Here is a 20,888-nt window from a genome sequence, read left to right on the forward strand (position 1 = left end):
AGCAAGAACACACCCTTAGCCAAAACAATCCAAGCAGAAAGGCCAAGTTTCCATAAGTGCAAGCCTACATTAATTATGTGTCTAAACAGCCCATGGCTTATGCAGAAACCAAGCAATCTCTTTCTGAGCTCTTACTTTTCAAACGTATTTCAGCCCTCTGGTCACAGTCCCCACTCAGGTTTGGGTTTAGCGCTGCGCTGAGCTGCAGCTCAGTTTCCTCTCAAATCAGACTGGATTCCCCGGTTGCAGTAATTCATAGAAAGAAGTTCACTTAACTCCTGCTAATTCATTGCTGCACAATATTAATGTTTGAGCCTCTTGTGGCTCAAGTTTCTTTCTACAGCCATATGCAGTTGCAGAGCTCCTGTCTTGGAGACTTGCTGATGTAGCGTAGCTCTTTCCTCTAGAAAGTCTGACAGTGAAGCAGCTCTGTGACAAGTTAAAAAGGCAGCATTGAATGTAATTGCAGATATATTTATTTTCGTGTTTATGTTTATTTTCTGTTGCTAATGGTAAAGTTTCAGGACTCTGTAAATAATCCTTTTCTTTGCTGATCTGTCCCATCCTTCAGCGAGTCGGTTACCTAAAGGCTCTGCTCCAAGGAAGTGCCATAAGCTAAGCACAAGCTTCTTTGTATGACACAAGGAAGAGCAACCCTAGTGCTATTAGTTGTCCTTGTCTTTTCGAGTATGTATCAATTTATTTTGAAGAACAAGAGCCAAATCCCCTTTAATTACAGGATTTTTTTTTACAGCAATATATTAAAAAAGGTAATATGAGAGTTTTTTTTGTGATTGCTTGTGCAATCACATCTGAAGTTAAGTTATAACTTTTATTTTTCCAGACAATGAGATTTGTGACGGTTTGCCTTGGTTAGAACATAATGTTTCCAGTTAGGGATTGGGGCAATTAACTGATATAAACAGCTTCTTCAGAATCAAATCAACTTTAATCACAGAGTCTAAACTAAATTGCAATCATTATATTTCTAACACGCCTTGGCTAATTTTTCTATTTTATGAAATATCAGGCAGAAAGAAAATATTATCTCGAAGATGTCGATAGCTTTCAGTGTAGATCAGTGATTTAGTGGCAGCCTTTCAGGTTGAGAAAGCACTGCCAGTGTGACACTAGCTTTAGTTAGATCTGGTCTGAGACCAGTTTCCACATCACAAAAAGGCCCACGAGCAGCTGAATGCATTTTGTAAAATGGTTATGCTAATCACTATATGCTATTCAGCACTAAAGTTGCAGTGAAACCTCTCATTTTCATATCTGCATTCACTGCTGTAGCAAACTAATAGTGGAGGAGAAACAAAACAGAGGTCCTGTGATGAAATCAAGATATCTCGGTACTGAAAAAAGCATACTGCCTAATTTCTGGCCTTTATGCATGTGCTTAGCTTAACTGTAGATCTCCCTGGACACCTATTCTTTCGAAGGCAGTTATCCTACAAACTAGAAACTGGAAAAATCATGGCACTATCTCTTTTATCAGCCACCACCTTCCCTGCTGGGCTCACTAAGCATCGCATGCATGAATGCCAAGTGCTGAGCCTCCTTCTCCTCTGGCTTGGGGGCCAAAACATCTGTTACAGCCCTGAGCAGTCACAGACATATCTATTTCTTAAGTAGCCCTAGATTGGATTACAGTGAAATATTTCCCCAGATAACAGCCATGTGCCTCATTTTTTTTTACTTACCCAAAAGCAGCTGGCTTGCTTTCTACCTTATTTCAAGGATCTTTCATTCCTGTGCTTCATAGTGTCCATGCACTGTCACCAACACATAACAGTTCTGGTGATGACTCTTCTTTTCCCCAGACTCTACCAAAATGTACTGTGTAAGACAATCAGTTGATTGTCTGCCTTGATACTTGTATGAACTCATAATTTACCATATGGATGTCTCCCTCACACGACCTTGCAGGAATTTTCAAGTGGAAAAGTTTGCCTGTTCTGCTTGATCATGGCAAGAGGTGGACAATGAATGAGTTAAGGAATCCCTCACTTTTTCCTAACCTGACATTTTCCTGGCTCTGCCACTGAATTACTCTCTACCTGCGAGCATGTCACTTCATTTTGCTTTTGGGTACATCTCGACACATTATCAAAGAAGTCACTGTAGGAATACAGTTTATCTCATGCATTTGGAATTCATGATCTGGCATAAAAATTTAGATTACCAACAGTAAGGTATCAGAAAACCATATGGGATGATAAATATCTTGAGCACATAATAAGGGTCTCACCTTAAGGAGTCCAGTTCCTGGAACAGAGACCATCTGTAGTGCTGTCTGAGCTCATGGACATAGCTGAGTCTTCTGGTTCCAACTGCAATTCAAACAATAACAATTAAAACAGCATTGAGCTAGACCAGCCATAGAGAATTCAGACATGAGCATGAACACAAGAAAAGAATCAGACAAAAATATCTAATAAAAGACTGCTTAGCTGGGCCTGAAGTGCTTTGTTGGAGTGTTTCAGTTCCATCAAACTTTCACTGAAACCAAGGTAGGTGCTTGAGGATCCCAGGAAGGGCTCTTCCTCAGCGCTAGGGTGGTGAACTACCAACTGAGATATCGACACTACAGACAACTATTGCTTGAACTGTTTCAACCATTGCAACAAAATGGACAAGACCAGGTATTCCAGTGAGCAGCCTGAAGAGCTGCTTTGCTAAAAAACGGAATTGGACTTAGTTTAAGTCAAGCTAAACATGATGGAAATTTTTCCACAGACTTGAAACCTGGCTTCTCAGGGAGCTCCAGAAGGGAATTTATGATCTTTGAGGCTCTGTTGCTAGAGGGAGTAGGACGTGTAATCCTTTCCTTAAGCTGGTTGCATGACTGCTTTTGCAAGATACAGCTATCAAATACCAACACCTCAAAACATGAGCAGTTTTTACGGGACATGAGGTTTTATTAAATTATCACTCATTTGAATATCTAGGTCAATTTTTCAAAGGCAGCTTGGTTTTGCCCAGTTCCCAGAGCTGCTGCTTAAAGCACACCCATGTGCTGGCTCTGCTCCCACTGCCCACACCTTGCCCAAGGTGTGCCAAGGACTGGGCACCAATTACGTTTCTATTTCCAAGGCCAAAATGGCATTTAAGTATTGCCTGATGCTTCTGCTGGTCTTCTACATAGGGCAAACCTCATACTAAGAATCCAATACTCACACAAATAAATCAATTATTGCATATTAGGTTATAACCAACACTATCAAGTGTTCTTACATTTGTAAGATAAGATTGCTACGCTGTATCTTAGCTCAATTATTACTGCATTTTTAGAAGTGGAGATAACAGTTCAGATTTGATCTAAGTTTGTAAGTTCAGGCCCATTTAGCTAGTTTGGCACGTATCTTTAATGCTCTGAAGTACATTAAAGATTTTCTGATAAAAACTAAATAGCCACTATTTTTTTTTTTTTTTTAGTGATTTATTGATTATTCCATAAAATTATTGTTTATACAGGTAGAAGATAGAAGCACTGACGTGCTTTGTCTGCTCCTTCTCTCCTAGGATAATGCAGATCAATTTTTGCAAAGTTCATTGCTATCACCCTTTCATTTCAGCAGGAGGTAGCATAACCACTACCTTTCTTGAAAAATGAAGACTTATGCCAGAACCTCTTTCCACATTGCAAAGGGATCAGATAAGAAGCTGAAGGTCTCATGAACTCATCTCCTTGAATTTTAAGCTAAGTTAAAAGTTTGACCTGAAAACTGAAATCCAAACACAACTAAAACTATCAGAATGTTGTCATTTTTCATGATCCTTGACGTACATCTTGCATGCAGTAAGCACCGTTGAAAAAACAGGAAAGATTCATGATGAAAAGATTAAGTATTGCAGGATCTAAACACTCTTAGCAGGATGGGATTTTGACTGCAAATAACTTGTTGGTTGGTGACTGATGCCATTCTTCATGGTTTCAGCATAGTTGTACTATTTTGACTGCCTAAAAAAAATACACTGCATTGCTAACATGTTATTATTTGTTATTTTAAGGGAATGCTTTTAGGGGTAGAATCTTAGTTATGTTGAAGTCATCCACAAATGTTATATAAGTGAAAACAAAACCCTCTTTTTGGAAATATTTAGGTATTGCTAAGGGGCAGAAATAGGTCTACAACTGCTTATGTTGTAACCAAGAATACCCCACTTGGACAAAGTGACTTATTGAGTTCTTCAACAACTGTTCTTGGAACTAACATTTTTCCTAGTGATTTTGGCAGAAAAACCTGTAGGGTGTTAACAAAATATGATAATGCACTAAGACAGGAAGACATAATCAATACAAATTGGATCAAGAAGAATTTATTACTTGCACACTGTAATAGAAAAAGGATGAAAAAAAAGAAGTGTTCTGGAACTGAGAGCAGGAATTTCTGCCTTGAGCTTGGAACTCAGCAAATTAAAAGGCAGAAGGAGAGAAAATGCTTTGAGTATTAGTTGATCACAGAATAACCAAACCATTCTAATGCAGCTGTGGAAGGATGAGAGTGGAGCCGAGTGTATTTTAACCAAGATATTTTGAATAGAAACAAAGAAGCGTGATTACTAAAATATTACTTGGACTTCATCCTGAAGTGAGTTAATTTAGTAATTTCTTACTAAAGCAAGCTTATTTCAAACAAACAAACAAAGAAAAAAGCAGAAGAAAAGAGAAATCTGTCTTATAGGGGATACTGGAAGACACTCAATGCATTCAGCTTAGCAAAATAAAGCCTGAGAAGCAATATAGCTTCTTTCCATAAATATACTATGAGCTAAATATTAGGAACATATGAGAATCACTTAAGCTAAACTACCATATATACACACATCAATATAACATGTAGACATAAGCTTGATGGAAATGAGCCATCAAAGCAGAAAAGTTTGTGAACCCCCTTCCAGTAAGACACCACAGGCCAAGGACTGAAATGAGTCAGAAATAAAAGCTGAGCAGCTTATGAAAAGAATTATATACCATGGTTATCCCCTGTGGTATGGAGCTCATTTCTATGAGCCAGAGGGCTGGCAGACAAAGAGAGTCCAGGCTCATCCTGAGCTCATCCAACTCCTTGTGATGAGCAGAGGAAGAAGAGCCCAGCATGGCTCTGGCAGGCCGACTGTGGGTGCTCATCACCAGGACACGTGGAGAAACCAAAGTGGCAAAGGGGGTGAATGGCAGTGGTTAATACAGTCATTGTCACTGGGGGAGATAGTGCCACACAGGGCACTTGCACAAGGAAGAAGAGGTGTCTGAAGTTGCAGGTGGCCAGAATATCAGCTGGGAAGGATGTTTGTTAGGAGTTTATTTCTTATTTTCCAGCTGCTCGACTTGAAAACCTGGACTTTACCTTGACCAAGAGGAGTAATTGAACTTTTCAATCAGTTCTTTCTTGACTCAGATGGGATACTTTGGGATATTTTGTAGATCAGGTTCTCCCTACTTCAGTTGGATTCGAATAATGAAAATATTCAGTTCATTCTATGAAACACCTTCTCACAAATGTTTCATCCATCATGATGGATGGTAAAGTCTCTCAATTAATATTAGAGCTTCAGTCTAGACACATAAATACTTCATGTTTGTATTTATGGAGGCCAGACATCATGGAGTTATCTCTAGATATGAGTCTGTGACAGGGGCACAAGCCCAGGAGGAGACAAAAGAGAAAAAAAACTACCCCACCTTTCACTGCTGAGAACCCAAAATGCCCAAAAAAGGCAGTCCACGGAACCAGAACATTAACTCTTTAACTCCCACTGTTTTACATGTTGTTCTTATGTGGAATACTGACAACAAAAATCACAAATCCGCAACACCAGATTAGCTGGAAACTGGTCAAAAGAAGACCAGTAGACACCATAGCTTGATTTGAAAGAGTTTTTTTTCCGATAGCAAAGTGGATTTTTCATAGTTTAATGCAGAGATTTTGTGTTTGCAGTGAGACAGCAGCAAAGCCCAGGGCTGGGCACCATCTGCATCAATTTCTTCAGAGGCGTTTCCTGTATCTCAGATTCAGTGTGAGCTGTGGCAGCTGCCAGCACCAGAAAGAACATGGTTTAAAGGCACATGGAGCATGATCACATAGCTATTCTATATTAAAATACCTAAAGCAAAATAGCACTCAGAAACAGAAACATTTAGAAGAAGTGTCAGGAAAAACAGCCACCAGGCAAGCTTTGAGAAAAAGGGATACAGCAGTGGCTGATGTCACCATTGGCTGCAGGAGCTGAGTCCACAAAGGAAGGTTTAGGTTTAACACCTTCAATGTGCACACTCAGCTTGCTGGAATAGAGAGTTTGCATCCTGAGGGCAGGGAGTCATGACAGAGGGAAGCAAAGAGATGGTACCTAGAAAACTTTTCTATCTTCCTAAACAGCTCCCTTGTGGTACCTCTGCTGCTGGCACAGCTCCATGCTTGCTGCTGACATTTCAGCCCTGCTGTCCATACGTGGTTCTTTGAGAACATCCAAACCTAAGACAGTATGTGGCCAGTCCAGGTAAGTCTCCTCAGCAGACACAGCACAGACAGGCTCACAGGACTTCTGAGCAGATTTGACAGCTCTCACTTTCTTCTCCCTATAATCTGCTATGTTGCTTGAATAGTTCCTCGGCAGTATTTTTGGACCCTGTGTATGGAACTGAGCACATAGGTCCAAAAATGGCACTTGGGCCATGGGCATGGGCACTGTATAACTTCAGAAATTCATTATCCACAACTATCAAAAGGGGCACAGCCAAGAAGATTCAACTCCAAAACTCTTAGAAACATATCTCACCATCAGCTCTCCAGTTTTTCCTTCCTCCCACAAATGACTATTTTTCCATACATAGTTCCTTTCATTTCTCAAGAATGACTGCACACTCCTACATTATTCTTTTCCCACTGAGACTTTGCTTCTTCAGCAGAAAAGTCTAAGCCATTGATTAAAATTATTAGAAAAATCAAATTATCATGGTTTGGCTTTGTGTGGTAATAATTAGGAATTTGGATTCTTGGTTTGAATAAGTCCATTTGAAACTGTAAAAATGGAGAAACTGTAACAATTTATACTTGATTGCAGACTTCCTTTTGTTATATAGATTTTTTTCCATCTCTCTGGTTAGCTTAATTTGTTAGTTGCCTAAAATGCTCTACCTATTATAACTAAAATTATCTGTAAGCTTGACCAGTAGAGCAAATTGGCTAAAATCCTTTTTGTTGCTCCTGGTTTGAAAATCCATTAAGGGCCATTGGTTACAAAATTCTATATGTGTACTTGTGCAGATGTGGTTTTAGGCAATTTCTAGATTGCGTGATTTTCAATGAAGTAAGCTAATCTATGATGTCTAGACTTTCTTTCCCACATGACTCCAACATGGAAGGCTTTCTCCAGCACTATTCCAACCTGCATAATTTATACATCTGTAGCATATTTTCACTGTACACAGGCCAAGTTCCTAGAGTAATCTCTGCCAAGGAACTTTTCCAGTTCTTATTTGATCAGTTGAGCCATGATTCTAACACTGAATCCCTTATTTTTACCAAATAATGGGAACCAAGCACAGAGTTGCCAGATGATGTTTTGTCCACTTAATCCATTTAAAGCACAACATAAAGTGATCTCATCTTTTTGTTCCTGTTTCTGCAGAGGAAATCTTTGTTTGTTTGTTTGTTTGTTTTCAGAATTTGCAGTTAGCAGTAATTTAACTGCCAAGATATTGGTGCTAATGAGACAAATCTGCTTAATTGCTTAGTGGTTCTGTTTCCTTTAGATTTCTTTCAGAGATTCCTGACATGGTATAATGCAGTTACATCTAAGTATACAAATAGATCTAAGTATAAGTATAAGAATTTAAGATGATTTTTTGTTCAGGTGTTTCTGTCTAAGGATACTCCTAAATTTTCTACTAAAAATAACCCATAATGAGAATCCAATCTTTAGTGTCATTTTGCTTGTTGGTTTGGACCTCATTTGCAGATAAAAATAAGACAAAGGAATTATTTTTTTTTTCAGGATTAAACTGATTTGTTTTGTGGAAAGGATCAGAGCTACTGCCTTGGATTCACTTTAGCCCGCACTTCTGCGTGCTTTGTTTTCACTTCACTAACATCAGCCTTCCAGGCCCACTGAAACAGTGCAAGGACAATACCTTACCACCAAAATACTTGCTTTGACAAAACTATGTCTGTAATGGACACCAAATTACTTTAGTTTAGGGCTGTGTCTCAACAGGTTTCTATGAATCTCTTTAGGATGAGACTTTGAGTTTAACTGGCTGGGTTGCAAACCTTGCTAAAAGGACATAAGTCTGTATTGAATATCCTTCTGCTCACTATGCAGCAAGACTCTTTTGGAAAAACAACTGTTAACATTGGAGTTCCTTTCTGGGGGTTAAAATACATGTTGTTAGTAGAGTAATCAGCCTTTTGCTAATGGCTGCACGTTTCACCTGCAAAAAAAAGGAGAGAGGCAACTGACCCTCAAGATACTGACAATTTCCAGCATAGTGAATGCTCACTGGGGAATTACACAAAGAAAAAGAGAGGTGAAGCACATCTGAAGAAATGATGTATCTTCTTTCTGATTCTCTATCTCCAGGGCCAGCAGTGTGTTCTGGTCCTAATGTGTCTGGCTGCATCTTATCTACATTTTCTGCCAAGTTTCTGAAGCTCCTCTGGGGTTTCTGTAAGCACTCAAGATGATGAGATAGAGCAGATGTCTTTCCTATGAGATTTCTGGTGCCTTTTTGCAGACTCAGGAGGCCTGGGTCCCTCAGCCCCTTTTGCCTCACCCTGCACCCTGCACTTTTGCAGTGGGAATGACCCTGGTGGTCCCAAGCACTGAATCCCCAAGAATTAGCTGTACATAATGCATTTCACTCATCCTGTAACCCCACAACAAAGCCTACGTCCTGAGAAAGAATTGTCCTACCATTCTTCCAACCCTTAAAGCAAGCAAGACTTAGTTATGCTTACATATAAATGCTTCCTACTTCACAATCCTCCTGACACCAATGCTGGGAGTGCCAATGCTTCTGGAACAATCTTTTCCAGCAGAATGGGATCATTTTCATTAGCAGTACTCCATGGATTCATCTGGGTTTCAGAGTGACATGTGGAAAAGCCATGAAATCATACTTGCCACAGTGAAAGCTGCAGAGCTGTTGACAACCTGTTCTCCTGAATAGTTTTTACTGTTTGCAGTACTGATGCACTTTTCCAGTCTGACAAACTGTGTGTACCAATCATCTGAAAACTGCTTGCCTTCAGGATGTACATCCAGCTCTTGGGAGTCAGGAAGAGCCACCTGCATCCTGCTGTCTGAGAATACACACATATGCATTTATAAATGCAGATATAAAACATAACCTTGTCATTGTCCCAAACCAGTTAATGGCTCCCACTTCATTTAAAAAGAAAGAAAGAGAAATACTAATGTAATTAAGTAATTTGTGTTTGTAATCACGAACATCTTGCTTCCCAGCACTGTTATAAACCACATATTTCATTATATGACACATGGAGAATGAACCATATGTCTGCAAAAGGAGCCACGTAAGTTATTATGTAGAAGCAGTATTTTCAACTTGAAACATAATTCACAGAAACTCGTGGGTACTTAATCATTTCTGCGCCGTTTTTCCTTGGAAGCATAGTTTAAGAAAACGTAGCTCAGATTAGTTCACTGTGATTGCATCGGTGCGAATGCATTTTGAAATCTCAGAAATTTATAATACAGATCGTTTCAAGCGGTCAAAATCAGGCTACCAGTGCATGGTGTGCAGGAATATGTGACTCTTGCTCTGCTGCAGCCACCCACCCTCCGTTGTCATCTCCCTCACTATAGAGATTCATGGCCATTTCCCTGGTAGGATGAAAGCTTATCCCTCCAGGCTAGCCATAAAACCTTCCTCCACTGGGGCAGTGCAGGCAGCTCCAAACAAAAGAGCCTTTTATTTTCCCTGGTTTCAGTGATAACATATTCCTTTAGCACAAGGTTAAGCCAGTTCCCTTGTGGCCCCCCAGCACATAGCTCGTCCAACTGTCTGCACACAGCGACCAAAGATTTCTCCCATCTCCCTGGAGCTCCAGCAAAAAAAAAAAAAAAAAAAAAAAAAGTTACATTATTAACAAATTCCTCTTTTCCACAGTTCCTTTCTTACCTATTTTTAAGTCCTCGCCTAGGACCTTCCTGGAGTTATCAGCTTTGTGGTAAAAAAAAAATACAGAAACTACATAGATGTAGAGAAACAGATATGCACATAAACATAGACTGATACACTTTAGACTGTCACAGAACTTGGAGTCCCTTCCCTTATTGGTCTGCCTTCAAATCTGAAGACACTTTCCAGGAATAAAACAATTTCTGTTTACTCCACTGGCTTGTAAGTCACAGCCACCCAAGCGGCAGCTAAGGAAACACAAGCTAATGATTTTAAAATGTTGCTGTTTTCTCTAACAATCATGGATGACAAACTCACTGTCCTAAACTACACGTGGCATAACGAATCGCTTGGGAATACTGAGGGATTCAATACTTTGGGATGCCAAAGGATGCTCATGGAAATGATGTGCTGTGAAGTAAAGCCAAGTTTCAGGAATGGGACGGAGGGAGGGCAGGGATGCTTGGGGAACACCAGCCCTCTCTGGCTGTGCTCTGCTTTCATCAATTGCTTTTGATAAAAAGCTCCACATATTACATATTTATGAGGCCCCAAATTTCTGATTTTTCACTTTTTGTATTCTCTCCACTCCTTTGCAGCAGGAGTTGTATTGCTTCAAAGGCAATGCAAACTCTCCCCCTAAACTGCTCTCACGTCGTGGTGCTGCTGAGATTTCCAGCACTGCTAGCACCCTACTGTGTGCTCTGGTCTTTGGATGGTTCTATCTGTCATTGGATATCTTGGGTAATGCTTCAGTTAGCACAAATGTGATGGGTCTAAGGTAGCTGTACAGCAAATCTTTTGCAGAAACAGTAGTGAGTAACAACCTTCTGGCTCCACAGCTGAAGTTATCAAGTGTTAATCTTAATGTAGCTCAGCACCCTTCAAGACATTTTTATTATGGCTGACAGGAAGACTGAAGTTGTTTTCCGAGATCCTGTTCAATGGTGATGCTTACTGTGCTCCTGATGTAAGATAGAATGTGAGAATTTGGTCCAGGACTTCTTATCTGGTGTTCCCCTGAGTATGGTTATATGTTAGTGTTCTAAGTTTGTGAAAACAAAAATAAAACCAAACAATAGCTTGATTTATATATTGCAGTTATTAAGCTTTACCTCAGAAGAGTCTGGAAGCTAAACATCTTGACATCTCTAAGTAGTGCCAGTTGTAGTCAGCTGCAGAAGCTGGCGTGAAATGTCAGCATGCTTGGAGGCCTTTTCTATGCAACTGTAGTTTAGTATTATCTGCCAAATGTAAATTCTTATCTCGACCCATAAGTGCTTCAGAAGAAGACTCTGACTGGCGGTGATAGCAATGATATTGGAAGGATTGTTTTAAGGAAGTCAGATGGAATAGCTTTAACTTTGTTTTGTTTTGTTTCTCTCCATCAGGCTTCAATCGTGAGAGATCGTTTCCTTCTCTAGTGCAATTCTGCAGTATTTGCAGGGGATCAGATGCCTGTTGAGATGTCTGTTGCCTTTTTAAAATATCTAATTGGAGGATACAAACCGATTTAATACAGACGGTCAAATTTTACTCAGAACCAGTTCCTCAAATCCTTACGAAATAATAATATATAGGTACATCAAGATGTACTTCCAACACACTAGTTTTTTTATCCTGAAAACACAAGTGCAGATATACTTCTTCCTTTCTCATGCAGTTACATATTGAGTACTTTGTGTGTAATGCCCTGACAACTGCCCAGATTCCTACATCTCTTGGTATCGAGTTGGAGGCCATTTGCTTTCCATTACAACCAAGGATGGGTACAATTTAAAAACCATCTCTAGCACTACTCTGTTTTAAATATTAGAAGAAATATTCCAACAGAGCCCTGGATTTGCTTTTAGCCTGTAAGATAATTTATTTCTTATAATAATGGAGGAGGACTTGAAGCAAGAACCACTGGCATGTTTCTTTTGCAAGTCTGCAGTATGCATCGAGGTAGGAGAGATGCCACTCAAGCTACATTACAAAATAAGCACGTGCTTACAGAAGCATGCTGCATGCTTTGCAAGCTTGTAGGAGTTCTCAGCATTAAAATGCATGCCCAGATCAAAGTCCTAGCTCATTATATGGAAAGTAATATCTGTTGCTTTCGAAAAATGGCACGAATAACAAGTGAAGCCATTCACAGACAATAGGAACAAGAGGAGAAACCATACCATGCTAACACTGAGTTACAAACTGATAGCCACCTACATGGATGCCATGAGCCAAACATGTGAGGTGTAGCCTGGAGTAAAAACCCACAGTCTGGTGATGATGGGGTTCTGGAATCTAATGAACAACACTTTCCCTTTCTGCCAGCAGCTAAATTCTGACATCACGAGAAGAGACAGAAGACAGATTTTGGTTCAACAGTGGCCCAACAGCTATGCACTGAAGGTGCATAGCAGACCAAAGCATGTTAGTGGCTTTGTGATTTAAGCCTCAGGGTTATAAAAACTGCTTTACCACAGACTGAAATCACAGAAGTGTCATCTCACTCTTCCAGAAAGAAGAAAATAATCAGTTTTAAGGAGTTGGTTTTGAGTTCTTTTTTTTCAGTTGAGATAGGAGACTTAGAAAGCAAATTGCATGCTTATCTGCCTGACCCCAAAGCACTTTCTTTAAAAAGGAAGGAGGGAGATAGTTTGTATTTTCCCTTTCCTCCTTGTTCTTCAGAATGATCCTAACAAGTGGAAATCTCAACAGGTATACATTTATATTTATTTATTTGTATTCATGTATACAGATTTATTTATATATATGTGTGTGTGTGTGTGTGTATACATCATAAACATACATGTGTACTTATGATGTTGCTCTAATGCTCCATTACAATAATTTACTATTCCCAATATTACAGAGAATATATTGCAGCTCCGATACCTTTGCAGATTAGGAGGCAAAACACGAAGTTCACAGGAGCACAGACAGTGTTGGAGGTGCTGCACATACACAGCTCCAAGACCCCATTGCATTCTGCACAAGAGCCAAGTTGGGTGAATGCTCACACGCTGCATGCTGCTCCTGGGTGCCAGTTACACTCACAGCATTCAGCCTCCCACTACGGAATCCATCAGCAAGGTCCCAGTCATGGCTCTGAGCTAAGCACAGACACAGCTGGGAGACGTCAGAAAGTCTGAGCTCAATTTGGAGGGGCTTATCCCTCTGGCCAAGATTGTCTTACGCTTGGCCAGCAACCCTGGGGCCAGATGCCAAAGCGTAAAGGACGTATCCTCAGCAGCAGCTAAGCTGATGACTGCACATAGACCTTACGTTGCCAGTTCTTAAGTTGTTTCACATCTAGTGAGTAGAGTTCCCACAGCTGCCTTGTCCTCCTAGATAATAGATGCTTTTGACTGACGTCCTGTAGTATTTAAGGAGGATTTATTATAGTTTTCTTGCACGGAGTTGCTACTTTTTATCACTTTAAACTGAAACAAATAGCATGGAAGAAAAGGAGTCTGCTGTTTTACTCTCCTGCATACATACAAACCTCACTTTTTTAGAGTTCCAAGTCAGAATTCAAAAGGCTGAAGCAAATAGCAAGCCACTGTTTCCTCTCAACACTGCAATTATGTGTTATCTGACACACACCGAACAAGTAATGACATGAAATTAAATATCACTGCAGGACTGCCATACAAAGGGTAAAGGTCCTAACAACATAACCATGCGCACTGCTATCATCTTTCCCAATGAAACCATTCCTCCAAAGCCAGCAGGTAAACTTCACAGGGCAAAAATTCACTTATATTTGCAATTTCGAGATCTAATTAACTGTACAGACATCAATTAATTGTACAGAAATTAATTTCATGAAAAGTGGAGGACAGAGACTCCCAATAACTTTTCACAGATCACAAGAGCATGGTGGAGATCTGCTGGTGTTACCTGCCTGGATTCAACCACCCCGGAGTAAGGTCTCCTTGACTGACTGCAGGATGGGACACATTGCTCTTGACAGAGCATTGTGTAGGCAGCCCTCAACAGCAGAGTGTTTATGGGGCAAATAAATCCTTCACCTGACATCATCATCTTCCATTACTCTTTGCACAGATTGCCACGGAAGCTTGCATACAAGTAAATGCCTACTACATCACCTCTCTGCTCTTTATGATTTAGATGAATTTATTTATTACGAATACATACTACATAGTGAAGATGGTGATAGTAATTCTTTTTAGTCGCCCAATATAGACTCTAAGATCTGCAACATGGTGACAGTAATGAAAAAGAAATCCAAACCGTTGCAAATATTAATATCGAATCTCTACAAAAGCCTTTTGTCCATCAGTCCTGGTTATTGATGGCTGTTCTGTGTTGTTTCACACAGGTGATGCCCCAAATCCCCTCTTACATGGCAGTAAACGTGTATTAATTGAAGATACTGAGCTCTGAACACGTCACAGCAAAAAAAAAAAAAAAAAAAAAAAAGATCCTCTGGTACTCATATAAGAGCATGATTTTCAAGTAATTTATAAGCTTTGCTATCAACATCATCCAGTTCATCAGCTGTAATCAAACTCATATGCGTAAGTATGTACTGCTGATTGATGTAATTTCTGGAGTAGATTCAGAAAGCAGTCACCAACATCTTAGGCTTTTACAAATGGTACCAATTCAAGAGCAGAGGAGAATGTTTGGCTTTGTTTCCAGATTCCAGAGCAACATACAAACATAAAAACTGCTTGTTTTAGCTACAATATGGCAGCTTGCTACACCACACTTTACCAGTGCAATTATAGTTCTTCTGCATACCACAGATAATATTCACAGAATCATGTAATTGTAGAATCATAGTATGTCTTGGGTGAGAATGGAGCTTAAAACCCATTCAACTCCAACCCCAACTGGTTGCCTCCCATCAGATCAGGCCACTCAGGGCTCCATCCAGCCTGGCCTTGGGCACCTCCAGGGATGGGGTTCCCATGGCTTCTCTGGAAATTCTGTTCCAGTGTCTCATCACCTAGCATAATAAACAGTTTTAGAGAAATCTGTGTTCTGGAGACAGCAAGAAAATTAGGTCATTACTGTTCTCTGTTTTACATATTGTACATTAACCCTTCTGTCTGTGGTCAGGCCAACCCAAACATAGGCCTGAAGCTGGCTCTGGCAGAGATATTCCCCAGCCCCAAAGGTTGGATTCTTAGCCAGTCTGGTCTAAGAAGGACCAGAGTGAGAGGCAGGGGCTCAGCTGCCATTCTGCATGCAAGAAGTTGGAAGACAAATGTAGATCCTTTCTTCACTGAGTATAGTCATTTACCATTATGAAGCCCCAGAGGCAGGACTTGCTCACACACACACACACACACACAAAGAAAGAAACATTCTGATACTCGTTTGACATTGAGCTCAAATGAAAACTGCCCATGAACAACAGGCTGCCAGCCAAGTGCTGGAATTGCAATACTCTGCAACTGGGAGCACTGGGCTGCTGAGTTCCTGAACTGGAGGTCTCATTGATGGCAGCTCTTTGGGCAGCTGCTGGGCTTCACTGAGCACGTTCCTGTGGCTTGTCTGAGGCTTCACTTAGAAAATAAATGCTTTAAAGCAAAGACTTCATAAGAAGACAAAAGGAAACTGAAGTCCATTCTGCGCAAGCCACTGTGTGAGAAATAATGATGCCCAGTCCTGGCCCTTTGACACTGATCTGCTCTAACACAGCAGCTGCTCTGGGAGCATCTCATAATTAATACTTTTCGTTAATTCTTTCCTGCTAGATATGTGATGTACTAAGCATTTCCAGACTCCAAGAAGTTCACAGTTCCAGCCTCAAGATGCTCAGTTTCTTTATAAATAATATCTAATTAATTCTAATTGGCTCCTTGCATTTGTGAAGAGCTTTCTTTCAAATCAAAAAGGAAGACGGAAGTACTTCAGAAAGAAAAAAAAGTTTTCATTCGTTTCTAAAGAGGATCCAATTAAAATTCTGTGCTGGCTGTTTATCTCCCAGCACTGGGGTTGGGAGCAGTAGCACAGTCAGGGTGTGGATCCTGCAGGGATTTGCTCACTGGGGACACCCAGGGCAGTTCAGCACCTCTTGGGATGCCATGAGCCAAACATGTGAGGTGTAGCCTGGAGTAAAAACCCACAGTCTGCTGATGATGGGGTTCTGGAATCCAATGAACAACACTTTCCCTTTCTGCCAGCAGCTAAATTCTGACATCACGAGAAGAGACAGAAGGCAGATTTTGGTTCAACAGAGGCCCAACAGCTATGAACACAACTTGCTTCTCATCTATATAGGTAAATTATATGTGCAATGATCTTTGGTGCTCAGTTACTTCAGCTTCAAAGTCTTGGCAAAATGTGATCCTGAGCTTTGCGTGAATTGTTCAATTACTTTAAATTTCAATGTAGCTGGTCCTGAAAAGTTTTCCTATCTCACCTCCATACAACAAAACATCTAAATGAAAACAGACACTCAAAATCACATAATGTAACATAACACCCATTCCAATTTGTGTGGAAGACCTTTCAGGTTCACATGACAAGCCATGGTTGCTGACATCCTCTAGCAGTGCCGGCATGAGAAGTGCCACGACAATCGCACATTGCACAAGATCTAACTACAAGTCTCTGTGCTAATTCCAATGGTATAGTTTAAAGAAATCTAACTGATAGGTAACAAAAATAATTCTTGTAGGGTTTTAAGCTGGAGTCAGAGCTATGTGGTTGTTGCCAAATTGCTTTCAGCCAGCCACTGTCCCGAGCATGCAGGACATTTATCATTCTCCTTGCCAAAAAAAGGCCTGAACACGCAAAACGTCAACTAAACTCTAAACAAACAAGGAGTGAAAAATGAGCATGAAGCGCTGTGGTCTTCAAGTTCTGGAAATGTAGATGATTCGGTTTGCTCACGATGATGATCAGATTTAAGAGGTTACTTTTGTAAGTAATAACAATGAATGCATCTACTGCTAAGCGTAAGTGCCAAAAAGAGAGAACGGTAATATTTAATAGATGCAAATAGTTTAGGAGGAATTGTGAGGTGTAATGGCTGCAGAATATGTTCAGATAAACAAAGGCTTTCTGCCCAACTTTTCAGGTCTACCCCTCTGAGAAAATCAAGCAACAAAACTACATTTCAAACACATTACAAAGACATGTGTTTACTTTTACTTATGAGAGCACTCTCCCTGACACTGGGATGGAAAGCCATATGCTACTAGGGCTGTTTTTTGGTATTTCTTTTTTTCCAAGTATTCATTGTTGTGTTTCTTAAATTGTGAAGCATTCCCTCTTGGAGAGGGAGGGCTTGGGTCAAATGGGTGCAAGAAGACGTGCAGCTTTGTGATGTTAGAGTATAACAATTGTGTATGGACCATACGGGTCCTAATGGGACAGATAAATACTGGATGAAATGGTATTGGAAACAGACATGGACAGATGCTAAAATATTGTGCTGAACATGGGACTATCCATAATATTCAGAGGAAGATTACCCCCAAATCAACATTACTGCTTTATTTTGTATTAGCAAAAGACTAAAATAAATCCTAATAGTTCAAATAATTCCCAGGAAAGTCCTACAGAATTTAACACAAAATATCTCCTTTTGATGCCTTCAATAGATTACTAGAGTATGAAGTTTTCTCTATTAAAGCTTAAAATTACCTGCAGAAAAGATCCCCTTCTCTCTTAAAATCCCAAATTTTTGAAATAGGAATGGATTTTTATATAATATTTATAAATTGAATCTATGTGTCATCCTGGTAAACATGTCAGCATGTTACCAGATCCATGGAAGGTGTAATTTATGGAATATGTTTTTAACTGTAGCATTAATGGAAGGGATATCAAGACATTATGCACAAAGACATTTCAAAATGACTTCTGGTATTTGGCAAAGGATGACATCCCTGTAAAATCCTATTATCTATGGGCTTAATCATAAATAATATATTACTATTTAATACCTTAGGGCTGCAATCAATGACTATACTTAGCTTAATTACAACATTAGGCCTATAGTTGACTTTTTTATTGTAGAAAGAAGAAAAAAAGCACAAAAGAGCATACTGTAGTATCTGTAATTTTTAGGCAGCACTGTAGTTAGCATTATGTACAGCTGCAGCTAATAATTATTAAAGACAGCACCCAAAAACCTCGCTGGAAGGTGTATGTGCTGTGAGATCTGCACATCACCAAAGTACATACATGTGTTTCAGTGAGCAGAAAAGCATTTGTGAACAGAATACCTACAAAATCTGCAAATTACAGCAAAATTCCCCAAAGCCTGTAAAAACTTGTGCACCCCTTTTCTTCATTTTTGGATATTTGAGCTTTATTAAGTGACAGAACTGGAACATTCCTCCCCACCTCCTGTGGCCCCTTGCCTCCCCACCACTTTTTGAGTCTGGCTGATGTTCTATCCACTGCTGCTCTCTTTGGATTGGGGTATGAATGAGGGAGACTATCAGTTCAGCATGGGGGGTGAGAAAGCAAGCTAAAATATTTCAGCAAATTGCTTTCCATTGGTAAAACACACAGCCAGCACCTTTTGTTCAAAGGGACTAGTGTAATGTGGAAACAAGCCAAACTCTTTTACACACAGTTGTGCTCTTGGTTTTTTATGTGAGATCTCAGAGATTTGAGCCCAATAGCACTGTACAGCAAGCACTAAGATAAGCAGGTTGCTATTATGAGATGAATTTATATGCTGGTATTCATGAATCCTAAACACCAGAAAAGGTAAGAGCAAGATTTTATCCAGAGCTGAGCATTTGATCTATTGCCCCCCTTGAGGGTGGAGAAAGATATTCTGCAGATACTGACTTGTACAAATGAAAGATGGAAAAACCAGAGCTTGAACTCCTTGGATCAAATTCAAGTGATTGTGCACATCATCTCTGTATAGGCAGGGAAGTACAGACACTTCAGTGTATGAAATAACACACACAAGACAAAAAATACCCTTAGAAGAGTGATTTAGGCTGTGTATGAAAAATAACTTCAAAGATAAGATGAGGAAGATAGCAGGTTAAGGACAGTGCTAGTCAGCAGCATGACCCCTGTCCCCTCTCAATCATGCTGATAACTGAGGGACGTGGCAGAGCCTTTCCAGCTCTTCTGCCATGGGATTTTGGCTGCTACAGCTGTGTGTTTGCTTAGTTAGTTCAGAACCACTAACTTCATTTTCTTTCTAAAAAGCGTGGCAACCACCAAGATTTACGTCATCTCAGTCCAGAATAAACATAAATTTGGAAGGAGTAAGCAAAAAAAGCAAAAAAAAAAAAAAAAAAAAAAAAGCAACAAACCAACCCCAAACCAAATTTCATAATTTTTCAAGTGGATCCGTTCTCCAGAGCTGAAGCTATTTTTAAATCCTATTTTCTCAGTGCTAAATATACTTTGCCTTATTGTAGGGAAAGAAAAAAACAACCACCACCAACAACAAAAAACCACCTTCATGCTTACAAATAAAGTTGCTTCCTCTTTATGTGCAGAGGCCACCAAACTATTCCTATGTTCTTTATGCTGCAAAAGATACAGATTGCACAAGGAACTGTTATATCTGGATTACATCAAGTAATATTAGCTCCAGTTTGCAGACAGCAATTTCCTTGCCAAGTTTCATGTTATTAATCCCTTGGTAAGCTGAAAGGAAAAATATCTGGTTCTAAACTCTTCATAAAACAAAGAAGGGAAATCCATGCTTTTGGCAGGGGACAGGGGGGATCAAACCCTTGGAATTTTAACCGTATTTATTTATGAACATTGCTGTTTAAAGCAAAAGAATAGGAAGAACTAAAGTAAATTTCAGCTAATAATAAATAAAATTAGTGGTAGAATGTACTAAAAGATGGTTGTTGAGGAGATTGAGAAGATTCACATGCATGGCTCTTAAAAAAAAGAATTTAGTCTGGATATTTTAGGCATTACCTTTCACCCACATATTGCAGAATTTATCACCTAAGCTGCCCTGGCTGAATGAATGTGAAAACGACACTGGTGTATAGGGAAACAATTTGCTGTGGGTGAAGACATTCCCACACAGGCATGGAAAAACTGCTGAATGTGCACAATTAGACTTTACGACAGGTGGTAACACTTGCCTTGTCCTCTTAAATTAAACATTTAGAATAAATTGTGGCTTTTTTTCCCCTTGTTTTTCTTTTTTCTTTTTTCCTTCTGAATATAAAATATACTCGTTAATGAGTATAATCTGTTAGGATGACTTGACTTCTATCCAAAAGGTCATTGCTCCTGTGCAGTAGTGGCTGTAAGGATTTTTGGTTGGTGGGAAACTCAAGTGGAAATTGTGCTCTTGGCTTTGATGTAAGTGTGGGCGTACATGCAATGCAGTAGGAGGCAAGAACAGTGCAGGTTATTCATTATCGGGATAGCACTGACAAGATGAAACCAGCAATTATGGGTTGGAAAATTTAAAAGGCTATAATCTTTTGGGAGGCTGTGCAGCTTTCTCCCATGCAGCAGTTCAAGTAGCTGCGTGTCTATTTTGGGGGGCTTGGGAACAGCCAGAAGAATCTTGGTTGTGGGCGATGTGCGCACAGGACGATTCACGCCTAGCAGCTTGCAACTTATTTTGATCTGCTCAAAGTCCCCAAACGAATGGAAACCTGATACTGCTCAAACTGGACCCTGATGCTTGATGACATTGAGCCCTCTCTTCTGCCAAATGGATGGGCTCCTCCTCGCCCCATGCCACCCAGCACCCTGTGATGTTGAACACATCTTTGCAATGTTGGGGACACCATTCACAATAACCCTCTGAGGGATACAG

At 40.0% G+C, this 20,888-nt stretch overlaps 1 long non-coding RNA gene across 1 annotated transcript in view; it reads right to left on the bottom strand.

The window, feature by feature from the left end:
- Positions 1 to 20,888, bottom strand: part of LOC149917658 (uncharacterized) — an 84,367-nt gene that overhangs the window by 9,985 nt on the left and 53,494 nt on the right. Inside the window, exon 2 of the long non-coding RNA XR_016467221.1 lies at positions 2,252 to 2,333. This is a non-coding gene — a long non-coding RNA (uncharacterized LOC149917658). The remainder of the gene's footprint in view (positions 1 to 2,251; positions 2,334 to 20,888) is intronic.

The sequence above is a fragment of the Phasianus colchicus genome, chromosome 5 (genome assembly GCF_987193195.1).
Source record: "Phasianus colchicus chromosome 5, bPhaCol1.hap1.1, whole genome shotgun sequence".
NCBI lineage: Eukaryota > Metazoa > Chordata > Aves > Galliformes > Phasianidae > Phasianus > Phasianus colchicus.